Source organism: Acanthopagrus latus, chromosome 11, assembly GCF_904848185.1.
Source record: "Acanthopagrus latus isolate v.2019 chromosome 11, fAcaLat1.1, whole genome shotgun sequence".
NCBI classification, from domain to species: Eukaryota; Metazoa; Chordata; class Actinopteri; order Spariformes; family Sparidae; genus Acanthopagrus; species Acanthopagrus latus.
Genome location: NC_051049.1, coordinates 16,189,748 through 16,202,208, shown reverse-complemented (window position 1 = coordinate 16,202,208; position 12,461 = coordinate 16,189,748). Strand labels below are relative to the sequence as shown.

Genomic DNA, 12,461 nt, shown 5'->3' with positions numbered 1-12,461 from the left:
GCCAGCAATTTTTATTTGATCAACCCAATTGCCAGAATAAATGTCAGCAAGTAAGTCCCAGCAAAAATAAAGATTTTCTTTATAACTTCTTGTAATATTAGTTTCAATTTGCTCCAGTTGTGTTTAGGCACAAAAACCATTTGGTCGGGCTGAGGAAAACATGATAAAAAGGAGACATGAATTAGGCTTAAAATACCTGTTTAGGTCGCTGCATTATATACAGCTGGAAATGTCCTGAAGTCTCGCTAAAAGCACTCTGTTTTTTCTCCACAAACACGGCTGGAGATGTTTTAGACGTCCCATGAAAAATATCTTTTTTTTTTCTCACCACAAAATATATCCTATGATGTCATGCTAATAAATGTCGAATCACTGTGGTCATACGTCAGAAACTATCCAGTGCTTTCACATTTATAATTGCCAAAATGTAGACTTGAACTGTGGTCGCCTGTAACACATGACACATTTTGTACAAATGTCAGTATGTCACTTGGCCGATGTCATATACGTATGGATGTTACAGCCGTTTGCAGAAACGTTAACTGTTAGCATTTCATACCGATGACTGGGGTGATTTGATTTGGTCTTGTCTCAGGTCTTGTATCATTATTTTATTTCATTCTTATGTCGCTGTAAATAGCAAACAAACGATTTGGAAAACAAATACAGGGAATATTATGAGTTGTTGTAATTACCCAGTAATCAAATAAAGAAATGAATTGTTGATGTGTATGTGTAATGTGTAAATGAAAAGAAAACGTCTGTCGCTCACAGGCTTAAAAGCGTCTCAGCAGTTTTTCCTATAGATGTACAATATAATAGCATCCGCCCACTGGTTGTCAGCCCACTGCTGGAATAAAGTACCCTGTCAATGCCAGAGATTGAGCCAGCGGCCTTCCACTTGTTAACCAGCCACGCTACCTATGGGCCAATCTGCTGCCCGAAAGTTGTGCCCTCATAAGGGTTAGTTCCATCTGAATCGAGGGCTTAATTTACCCGCTGCAGCGCCTGTGAATGCTGTTGAATTCAAGATGGTAGGTAGCGGCTGTCAAACCCATTGCTGCCATGATAAATAGCCATTTACTGTGGGATGGCAGCAGGATGGGGCAGGTATACACGCTGAGACACTCACAATGTCTTCCTGGAAGTGTTTTCTCAGACAGCCGGCGTGGTGAAACCCAGCCTCAGCCACACATGTCTTTGCTACACACTTGGCAATTGCCATAGAGCTTGACAGACTATCCTGGTCTTGGCAGGCGTGTCTGTAAATCACAATACCACGGTGACATCTGCAGAACTTTTCTCTGTGTACAGTGTCAGTTTTGCAGCACATCGGTGGAACTTTGCTCTGTAATTGCTGAAACATCACACATACAGTATGTGTAAATGACTGTGCGTTAGTTAACTATTTAACACTTTTTTTTTTGTTCTGAGGCACTGACAGGCAAGGTAGCACTTTTGAGTATGTGACACACACTTAGTAAGTTATTGGAGAAGTAAATTAGCTTGTGTATGCATGAGAGAAAGAGAGAGAACACACATTCAAATGGAAATGCTCATAGTATAGGAACACTTTGTGCTTTCTCATTACTAGAAAACAATGTGCCGCTGCTCGGGAGCCTACAGTAGGAGGTAATGTACAGTATATTGACCTTCACTGAGATACAAAGGGACGAGACACATGAATAAACGGAAACTCGTGAATAAAAGACAGCTTGAGGCACTTCATTTGACTTATTCACGAGAAAATGATAAGGAATCCATGAAAGCATGTGATCGTGTTGCGATGACACACTGTGCCAACCTGAACATAAAAGGTGACCAGTGACCTCAGTTCCAGACTGCTTTGTAAACATATTGTAAGTGAAAAACCACTGGATTTTTTTGTTGAGGGACCACAGTGTTTCAACATTTATTAGCGAGACACCTCTGGCTATTTTCTAGCGGACTTGCGGACCATTTCCAGCCGTGTTCGTGATGACAAAATACAGATATTTTCTTACAAGACCTCTGGGAATCTCCAGCTGTTCTTGTAGCAACCAAAACATCATTTTAGGACAAAGAATATTTTCCTAACCCTAACCAACTGGGGATTTGGTGCCTAAACCTAACTCCAGCACAAGCGCACAGAGTTGTTACAATGTATTTTTTTAAGACCCAAGTGAAGTTGCAACTTAAAGTAATGTAAAGTTTTATTATATCCCTGGTTTGTAGAAATACACACTGACATCAAAGGTAAGTGGAAAGGATTTTTTTTTAACCTGATATTTCAAAGCCTAAAATTTTGTGCTGATGCAAACCTGGATTTAGTACAAACACAGTCCTGACATTAAATATTTTGTAGTTTTTGCACCTGTTTGACAACATTGTTGCAGATTAACCGTCAAGAGCTTAAGTTTGTGGAATGGTCCAGCTGAATTCCTGTCTGTGCAAATCAGGCAATGCTGTGTTGTCATAGCACTTCTTGCAAATTGGTTGGATAGGATTTTTTTTTTTTTCCTTATGAAGGCATAAAAATAGTTTAATGTGCGTTGAGTTCTGCATCTTCTTACTTTGCTTTATTTTTATTCCAGTGCAAGATGTAATCATTGAAAAATTCATATCAAAATGCCATCTTTAAAGCACTTAAGGCAGAGTCTGTTCTGGTTAGCGTAATGTGTCGTTCTTAGGCATAATGTCCACAGCTGCTTGTGAGACACGTATGGTCCTTCCCTTTGAATTGATTAAATACCTGAAGCTATTACAGTACAGCTGCAAGAATGAAGTGCGCGTTCCACCTGCAGTCTCTAATTTGAGAAATGTGCTACACTTAATTATGCAGGGGTCAAACACCACGTATAACTTTGTTAATTAGCTAAATCCACTGATGCTGCATCAGGATAACAACATAGATAGAGAACGCTCTGTGCTTTCCTGCGAACAATACTTGTAAACTATTCAGATTTCGCAGTGAGCTAATGTGGAGTGTGGCAGGCCTCTTCATGAAGCATCCTTGACTACTTTTTTTTTTTTTTTTCTTTACCCAAAAAATGTCCCAACACCAATGTCTCCACCACCTGTTGAGAATATTACAGGACGTTGTGCTGCTTACATGCAATCTGTCCTTCCAAGCAAAAACATGTCGTTTCAGCAAATGTTTCTGTTTCAAGTGATAAAGACCTCCTGTGCTCATCCGAAACACGAGTGTTTTCAACACATTCTCACTCCCGAGTTGTCGAATTTCAGCAGCTTGGTCAGTGGCCATAAGCTCCAAAATATGACGCTCTACCTGCCCCTCCAATGTCAGTTTTGGAACGTGAATGGCCCAGCTGTCAAGTAATAATATGTCTGCAACATCCACTTAGGCTTTCAAAATAAGGCTTTGAAACAAACATTTCACATTATAATGACTTTCGAAGGTTTGGTTAGAAATAGGCACCCAAACTGCTTACTTAGGGTTCAGAAAAGTCATGCTTTGGGTTAAAATAACTTTGTTCACTCACATCACTTATGCTTCAAGAAGGGAAGCCAGAGCGGTAACAACAGCGTAATAATGAGAAGGTCAGGGCCTCTGACTAGGCTGCCATGTTTGACATGTTGTAAGTGAAAAGAGGTTGCTGTTGTAAGTATTGTGACATTACCATATTCTTTTTCTACATCCAAGACATGCTACTGTTAGCTTTTTAGTCACAGTTAGCTGTGCAGTTAGCAGGACTACCAGGGCAATGTTGATGTTTTCACCGCTAGCACAGGAGCTTTAGACTCGCAGGGCGTTTTCAGGCCTGAAGCTAGATATCTCTTCAACTTCATATAAAGACATCCTGATGTCTGAAAAACTGGTATGTCTTCACACTCAGTTAATCATTTTAACTAACTAAATTTCTTTCAAATTAATAATATACAATGTTAGTTTATTTTCTTTCCAAGAGTGTGTTTATTCCCTAACCATTCATCTACATCATCGTCATCAAAAACAGTGGGGGAAAAGGTGGCAAGACTGACGTCTGTAGCTCAAGGAAGCCGGATAATTAGAGTCAAGGGTATGTGGCACTCCAGGTTTGATGTGAACATGTTATTACTTCTAAAGCTACTACTGATGTTCTTTTATGTCTCTGGGGTAACTGTGTAGCTGGAAATGAAAGTCACATCTATATATATATATAATATATATATATATAGAGAGAGAGAGAGTGAGAGAGAGAGAGAGAAAGAGAGAGAGAGAGAGAGAGCTGGGAAGACTATTCCAGGATATATAAGCAGGTTTAGAGGTTAGCGCACTGTAGGCTCTGTGCAAGAAGGGCCTTTGTTTTGCATCATATGTGGAGTTTGCATGTGCCCCAGGTCACCAGTCACCACCATCAAAAACATGTATTTTACTGTGAGGCACATCTCCTGTCAGTAAGTTAGGTCAGGTTAATCCTCCTAACACTGCAGAGAAGGGATTTCCCTACAGAGATCAATAAAGGATAACTTCATAAATAGAATCCTTAGCAGGACCAGGATATATAAAATTGGCCTGCTGATGGGTTCAGCCACATCTGGTCACATCTTCATAAACAGAGTCTATCTCGCTGCTGAAATGCACCCGCGTGTACAACATGAATGCGTACAGTGTTCTGTGTTTGGAGTGAAAGAGCGGGGCTGTAACATGGCTGACAAAGTCCTGTACATTTAATAGAGTTTTTAAACTAATGCTAAACAGATTGTGCTCCGGCCTTTGTGCGTTATTACTTGCAGTTGTTGCCTGAAACTAGAAAAAAAAAAAAAATAGAAACGTATTCATAATGTCAATGAATATTACATTTTTGTACCAACATGATCATGACATTAAATCTGGCCCACAGTATACTGGATGTAATAAACAGACCATGTGGTGCTACTTATGAGCTGTACACATATCTTCCCTTTTGGTTGCACAGACATGAGATTCCCAGTGTTCCCCGAGCATATGAAATAATTTAACTCAGGATGTAGGAACTTATCAAATGGAATATCAAACCACATATGCTTTGGATTGCTGGAGCTGTTTCCTGGTACCTATCTTTAGCCAGTGTCCCCTGTGGTCCTGTTTTTTAATGGCGAATATGCCTACCAAATGTCTGCTGAGTCTCCCGAGAAGAGAGCGAAAAACATTCAGTAGACAAATAGACAGGGAGATGCACACGCACAGGCACACAACGCTGCACAGTATAAAACTCAGTTTTCAGTGTTAGACACCTTTTTTCAAGACAGCTGCTTTATGCACTATCGGAGCACATACTGAGGGAACAGAATTCGGGGGAAATATGGTGCATAGAGAAGTGTTTGCTGAAAACTGTCTGTGCGGATAAATACTGTCGCATGTTGTCTTGTTTACAATCGCTCTGTTTTTATTGCGACGCGTGTCCCTGTCTTTACACCACAAACCAAACTACCTGCCACATTTATTTCAACATCATATGTTCCAGGAAACACTGGTTTAGTGGTGCCGTCTGTCAGGTCATATAAGCATAATCCCAACCTGATTCGTGGTGTAGATCTTTTATTCAAACAGAAGTGCACACTTTTGACTTCTTCAAGAACATATAAAGACAAATTGAACCTGTTTGAACCTAGTTGAAAATCAGTATGTTTATTCCTCAAGTCTATTCATTTGCTAATTGAGGCTCTTAAGGACCTTTTAAAGGACCTTGCATTAGTTATACTTTAAAAGTGTCATTACTGCCCTGCTGCCATTTTCTTAATCTTATTCATCCACTCTTTTGCGGCAGTTCCCATTTTGTCTTTTTTGCAACCAATCTTCTCGTAAATATACACACTGTCCATTATTCTAAATGTATTGCACTGCTTTTGTAGTTATTCATACAATTCTCCACTGAATTTTTAATTTATTTAGATTTAGATTTAAAGCACCTCTAGCTTTTGTACATTTCTTGTGTTGTAGGGCCAATATAAGGTGTACTGGTATACTGGAGAACTATTTTTCCACAGTTTTTCCACAAACTACCAAGACTCTTGATTGCTGACGAAACACAGATGTCACATGATATGAACAGCGTCACGCTATTAGCCCACAAACTATGAGCACAACCAAACCAAATCAACTGAGCACAGACATAAACCATAAACAATTATTTTTGACTATTTTTAACAAATGTATACAAATTATTAATTCACTATCGCAACAATGTTTTTACGGAAAATAGATTTGGGTTTTAATCTGCACCTCTGTAGAAGGATTTGTCTGCATAAAAATGCCACCAATGTCACTAAAATATGTGGTCCTCAATTTGCTATTACAACATGTATTGAATACAGAACCACATGTTTCAGCTTTAATGATAATTACAACACATTCAACAAGCATTGACACACACACACACACACACACACACACACACACACACACACACACACACACAAAGCCCAGCTCCAGATGGATTCACTGTACATGTGACAGACTTGCCTCTCCACACGAACGCTGCCTTTTACAGAGAGGGAGGTCAAAAGTACAGCTCACGGCAGGACGTGAGACTAGAAACAGCATCAAACATATGGGAAAGCGTAATGTCATATGGCAGCTCTGGATATACAGCCACTCTATGGCTGCTGAGCCCGTATAAAGTTTACCATGAATTTCCATCCCCCTCCAACCATGAGGGAAATGGTGAGATTCATGGACACTTCATTGGGCTGTTAGTCTGTCTCACTAAATGCCCTTTAGAATGCCACAGGTGTACATTTGAGTGTAAATCAAGTTGATATTTATGGCACCTCTTTTAGGAGGAAATACGTTTTCGCATCTGGGGGGAACATCGGTTATCTTCCAGCCCAGTGCAGACGGAGAGCCTGGTCATAATATATCCGACTGCTACACAGCGAAGGAGGTGGGACGGAGATTTTTTTCCGCAGCTGCGCGTAGTATTTTTCAGGCATCCTAGAATTGCAAAATAGTCTTCCCAGGAGTCCTTTCACATTGCAATCAATCTGAATTGTGGTTTCAGCCTCGCAGCACAAAAACGCTACGGTCCAACGCTGGGCTTGGACAGAGGGGAGTGTAAAAACCAATGCTCATTTGTGACACATTTGAGTTTGATATTCACAACTCTGTCCTGGTCAGCTCCAGGCCACCTGTTATGTCAATGATGGATGCCAGTGAAGGCTCCCGGCTAGTGGCTGAAATCTACAGTATATGACTACTATTCAGATTGTAAACGGTTGTGAGTGTGTGTATTTGTCATGGTTCCTTATCATCACCTGCTGTGCACCCGAGAGACACACACAGAATTGTTCTCCCTCACACACTCGCACAAAGACACACACCCACACACATTCCCAGCCAATTTAGTTCAACACTTCTTCACTAAGTAGTCATTTAGGACTCTTTATTTCCCAAATTTGTGGAGATTTAACAACTCAAAAGTGATGCATCTTCGATACAATCAGTGCTGGGGAAACTACTCTGAAAACATAGCTGGGAGAAGTTAAGCTACGGTAAAGGCTACACTCAGGAGGAATATCTGGTTTAATAAAGCTAGGGAAAAAAAATTGAACTAAGGGGAGACGCTTCAGGTGAAAATGTATTTTTTATTAACTGGTTGATTTTAAGATTCTTATTTTAGATTAATGGAAAGAAAACATCTAAAAAGCTACTTTTCCATATTTAAGCATGATATCTATTTGTACAAAATGCTACCCTTTGGTTCATTAGTGGTTCACTGCTGTATCGGATTTTACAATACAACAATGGATTGATTGATTTCTTTTATTTTGTGCCATGCACACAAAGTGCCCAACCCCTCACGGTTTTACAAGACACATAGAGTACAGTTACAGCAGTCAAATAACTGATTACATGACTTCCTAGACAGCACAGCAAAGCAGAAAATTAACCGTCCTTTAATAATAATAATATTAACTTCATTTGTATAGCACTTTTAAAAACATGGTTTACAAATTGCTTTGAGAGAACAAAGCAAGAATACAATTTACGTTTACAAAGGACGATAAAATAGATTCCATGAAATAGTCGAAATAACAGAGATAACAAATTAGTAAAGTAGGTGAAATAATAGAGATGGAATGAATATAGTAGGAGAAATTTTAAAACATGGAATAAATAAAATGAGTAGAACATAACTCAAAGAGAGTTGGAGTAAAAATAAACATAAAAGGACCACATCACATAAAGGCAAGTCTATAAAAATGTGTTTTAAGTGGTGATTTAAAAAAATTTACCAATCCTGCAAGCCTTATCTCCTCAGGCAGGGCATTCCAAAGTCGAGGGGCCCTTAAGGCAAAGGCACGGTCCCCTTTCGTTTTTAGTCTCGACTTTGGAGCAGTTAGGAGGGCCCTGCCTGAGGATCTAAGGCTGCGCGCTGGCTCATAGGGAATTCAAATATCTGTAATATAGCCTGATCGTGCTTTGAAAGTGATCAGTAAAATCTTAATCAATTCTAAAACAGACAGGGAGCCAGTGGAGGGAAGCTGATATTGGAGTGATGTGTTGACGTCTCAAAAACCAATTAGAAGCCTAACTGGTGAATTCTCTACCAGTTGGAGGCGAGAGAGTGATTAATGATTTATGCTGGAGAGAAGGGAGTTGCTTCTCGATTTGAACGTAGCAACACAACAAATAAAGCATGTCCTCTCCGCTGGAGTGACATTAAACCTGCTGTCCTCCAAGGCTAACCCAAACACACCTGAACGTAAGTGTGCACAAAGGGATCTTTGTCTCCCGTTTGAATTGTGCTTCACATAACCTTCTACACTGTAGCTATTCTTCACGAGACAGTACTTTTGTAATTTTCACAATATATATGTATGTACATGCGATTTACATGCAACAATCTTTCCAAATCTCATCTGATTTATATTCTGACAGTGTTAATCGAGGTTTTGTTCGTATATCAGTCATAGCCTGATTTTACACAAAAGATGTTACTCTTAAAAACATGAAAATGAATTGAAAATGAAAACCGATCTTAATGGCTGTTAACAGTATGAATTATGAGGTGATAAAACGAGATATCCACAATTCCCTTCTGTTTAAACCTTTGAGTCTAATGTGTGAACAATATTAAAACAAGAATCTTGGCTTCAGTCAGATGTTCTGATTTCTCCTCTGGAAATGCAAATCAGCACACATTTTATTCGATAGTGGCTTGTTTGTGTATTTAAACCTAAAATCTTATGAAAACACAAAAAATAGTATCTAAACATAAGCACTCAGGTGGGGAGGTATTTTTGTGATATTAGTTAATTTATAAACTTTACCCTATTCACCTGTGTGTTCACTCCTTGATACACTGATGTAATACACCAGCAAAAATGTGCCACTTGATTAGCTTAACTGTATCACACTGTTCACACTTCATGCACAAAATAATAAAATAATGTGAAAAGTGCAATGAATGTCAGCTTTCGGTGACTGTTGAGAAGCGACGACAAAGTTCATATTAATTCCTTTTTTCCTCTCATGGCCCTCAATTGCTTTTAGCTTCAGTGGTTAACAAAAAGAAAATATGACATAACACAACTCTTTGAATATATATTGAATATAGCTCAATTGCATGTAGTTCGCTACTCCTCAACACTGCGTTCGACACAACGGAATGGGCGGAAGAACGTTTGAATAATCATTTCACACACATACCCACACATACTCCCACACAATCAGGCGCACACACACACATTTTCTTATCTCCTGCTTCCCTGTTACCCATGGACAGACTGACCGCCGTTTAACTTGCTTACTAACAGGTTATCTAACCACATTACACCTTCCACCCCTGCAGTGACTATCTAGTAACCACCAAGTGTTTCACCTCTTTCGTGTTTTTGTTTGCTTGCTTGCGGCTTGTGTGTGTGTGTGTGTGTGTGTGTGTGTGTGTGTGTGTGTGTGTGTGTGTGCGGGGACGCGACTGTCAGGGCTGTGAAGTCAGACCGAACTTCTAAGGCGCATTAGGAGTTTTCATATTATGCACCCAGGTTTCTGGCACACAGAGGCCTGAGTCATTGCATTGCACTTGATTTATTGGGCACCTTCCGAGCTCCTTTTTAATCTATCCAAAATTGTGCTGAGCGGCAACCGTGGGAAATGTAACTTAATAGCAGCTGATATTGAAGCTGCTATTGATACCGAAAGAGCTGGATGATTATTGTATAGAACCACCTCCAACACAGCGCATGCCTTGTGGGAGGATGAATACACGCAAACACAGGTGTGTGTAAGAAGCTCGCCGACACACACACACACGCACGCGCACAGGGATGCATGCAGGTTGCCGTTTGTTGAGAAACCTGCTTGTTAGTTTTGTTAGCTTTTTACCTCTCCAACATTCTGTCAAAACAGACAAAGAGATTCGCACCAGACATGGTGTGCGCTCCATCTTTGGAAGAAAAAAGTGTTTGATGATAGTATTAACCAGACAGCTGAGCAGGGCTGGCACTGCAAAACCCACATGATACGACTTCTGCTGCAGTCAAAGTTGAACTCAAAACACAGTCTAATACGAATGCAGCGATGCCAAACAGGATTCAAGGCGCAAGATTATATTTTTACCCTCGCGCTGTATTTCTGAACATCCCCGACAAGCCTTGAATCATGTTATGTGTTTCTCAGCCACCCCCCCACCCAAATGAGGTATTGATTTTCAAGAGGTTTCCTTTCATTACTGCATGCCTGCAACATTAAATCTAGACTACAGTGTATTTTCAGAATCACAAAAGCACTGTAAAAGCGCATGCTCAGGAGTCCTTGGCGGCAGAGGATGATCTTTATTTCTGTCTTTAATGAGGTGCCTCGTGGTAAGCATACGGGGCGTGATGCGGGGCGTCGTGGAGGAATTATTGCGCAATTTCCCCCGACCAATCAAAAGCTCCGGGGTTCTGCATACCCTCTGGCTCCGCCTCCTCCGGCGCCGCGATGTCATTTACTTCAGTGACCTCGTAATACCTCTAAGCTGTGTCAAGGTTCAGCGGCAGTCGGTGACAGAGATGGACTGAGCTGTTAATCTCCCTCACCGATCTCCTCAGACACACTCACTCTGTCACCGATACCCTGAAGCAGCAGCCGCCTCTTTTCCTCCTTTCCGTCGTGAACACTGACAGGTGAAAGGACTGGATAAGTCTTATATCTCACTATCTTTTCAGATCAGTCACCATGAGGGCTTTGCTACTGTATGTGAGTCTGTCAAGGTCACTTTTAGAGTGAACACTAATGGCGTTGTTCCTTTAACAAAGAGCCGGTCTTCATCGCGGCCTGCGTGAGAGTCTGTGAATAAATTCTGTATATTTGGAGACTTGAAGCCTCTTGAAACATTCAAGTCAATGAAACTTCAGAGTGAATCAAAGATATTCTACAAGTCAGAGAACTTTTTGTGCAGATAGCAAGGTACTTACAAGTGAAAAAATCATGTTGATCTGTAATTCTAATGCGATTTATTTCACACACATTTAAAAATTTCCACGAATGAAATCGACGAATAAAAAAAAGACCGAAATCAAAACGGAGGGTAGTTTTAGGAATATTTGTTTATGACGGAATAAAAAGCTAATTTTGATTTCCAAAAGCGAGGCCTCTTTAAACATAATGGCATCCATTAAGACACAGAAATGAGTGATGAAGGGACAGGAATAACAGCTAAACACTGATTGGATTCGCTACTTTTTTTTTTTTTTTTTTACACTCCATTAATGAAGTACTTTAATTTAGCAGCCAGAGAACTTTGTCTGCGACCTTCTCCGGTGACCTCGTCCAATATATTGAGCAGTGTTTGAGGAGAGAGGGCGAGAACACCTCTTCAAGGGAAATTAATATTCACAGAGGATGCTGTCCACCGCTGCACTAATCTGCATGAGATCTGACTTCCTTTCATTAATCAAGACGAGTATGCCCCGGTGCATCAACGGTGTTTACCTTCGGAGTTTGTTGTTTTCCCAGCCTGTTGACTCGAGGCAAACAGCATAAATCACACAACAATACATGACTTAACTTAACCACTCACACCGACTGCTGCGCTGTCGTATAGATGTGGAACGTCCTTTATGTTTTAGGGGTGATACATGGGGGGGTTTGGGCTGTGATTAATACACAATTCATATTGTTCATATACTAATAATGCCTAAGAGAGTAGTCTTAATTTTAGATATTCGTTCAACAGTGACTCGGCTGGTTAGGGACTATGTTGTGTATGTTATGTATGTCCATGTGAAAGGTACAGAACCTTCCACCTGAGTCGTATATGACGTAATACAACCCGGGCTCATAATAATGGACTGTTAATTACTATATGAATAAAAATACATTAATAAACATTTTGGAGAAACATAATGTTTTACGGACCGCTTAAGATACGGTGATAAAAGCCTTCTTACATTTAATTATGATAGCATTATCAACACATTTGAGTTTAACCACTTTACATTTTGTGTCATTGTTAACCCTTTACCAAGATTTGTTTGTTGCTGCAGATGTTATGATTCATTTATTTGTACTAAAC

At 40.1% G+C, this 12,461-nt stretch overlaps 1 long non-coding RNA gene across 4 annotated transcripts in view; it reads left to right on the top strand.

Annotated features, from left to right (window-relative positions):
- Positions 1 to 12,461, top strand: part of LOC119028107 — a 172,173-nt gene that overhangs the window by 44,478 nt on the left and 115,234 nt on the right. The window lies entirely within an intron of this gene.